We start from the raw sequence: 1,104 nt of genomic DNA, 5'->3' as shown, positions 1-1,104 counted from the left end.
AAAAATGAGCCTGGCTTAGTGGTGCATGCCTGTAATCCCAGCTACTAAGGGGGCTGAGATGGGAGGATCACTTAAACCTGGGAGGTGGCGGTTGCAGTGAGCTGAGATTGTACCACTGCACTCCAGCTTGGGGGACGGAGTGAGACTCTACCTCAGAAAAAAAGAAAAAGGAAGAGGTGTGAGGAGAGGTCACTGAGGGTCTTCAGCAGGGCTGTGGGATAGCAAATCGACTGAGGCTGTCAGAGTGAGCAGGAAGGCAGCATCAAGAAGTATTAAGTAGTTTTTTAAACTAGGAGAAAGTGGAGTAGTCCAACAGGAATGCTGAGTGACAAAAAGTTTTTATTTTTGTCTTGTTTTTTAAGATTGGGGCGAGTGTCTAAAGGGAACGAGAAATGAAAGATTCATTGGATTGTATCAATGTCAATTTCTTGGTTTGTTTTTTCATTCTTTTACCCAGGCAGAGTGCAGTGGTGCGATCTCAGTTCACTGCAACTTCTGCCTCCTGGGTTCAGGCGATTCTCCTGCCTCCGCCTCCCGGGTAGCTGGTACTACTGGCACGTGCCACCGCGTCCAGCTAATTTATTGTATTTCAGTAGTGATAGGGTTTCACCGTGTTGCCTAGGCTGGTCTTGAACTCCTGAACTCAGGCAATCCACCCGCCTCGGCCTCCCAAAGTTCTAGGATTACAGGCATAAGCCAGCACGCCCGGCCTCTTTTCTTTGTTGTTTTCCGAGGTAGAGTTTTGCTCTTGTTGCCCAGGCCAGAGTGCAGTGGTGTGATTTTGGCTCATTGCAACTTCTGCTTCCCAGTTTAAACAATTCTCCTGCCTCAGCCTCCTGAGTAATGAGGATTACAGGTGCTTGCCGCCACGCCCAGCTAATTTTTGTATTTTTAGTAGAGACGGGATTTCATCATGTTGGCCAGGCCATTCTGGAACTTCCGACTTCAGGTGATCTGCCTGCCTTGGCCTCCAAAAGTGCTGGGTTTACAGGTGTGAGCCACCATGCCGGGCTTTAATTTTTATATTTTTAGTAGAGATTGGGTCTCACCATGTTGGCCAGGCTGATCTTGAACTCCTGACCTTAAATGATCTGCCTGCCTTGG

The sequence above is a fragment of the Cebus imitator genome, unplaced genomic scaffold, assembly GCF_001604975.1.
Source record: "Cebus imitator isolate Cc_AM_T3 unplaced genomic scaffold, Cebus_imitator-1.0 Scaffold664, whole genome shotgun sequence".
Lineage (NCBI taxonomy): Eukaryota > Metazoa > Chordata > Mammalia > Primates > Cebidae > Cebus > Cebus imitator.
The sequence above is the reverse complement of the archived record's forward strand: the minus strand, read 5'-3'. Positions refer to the sequence as shown.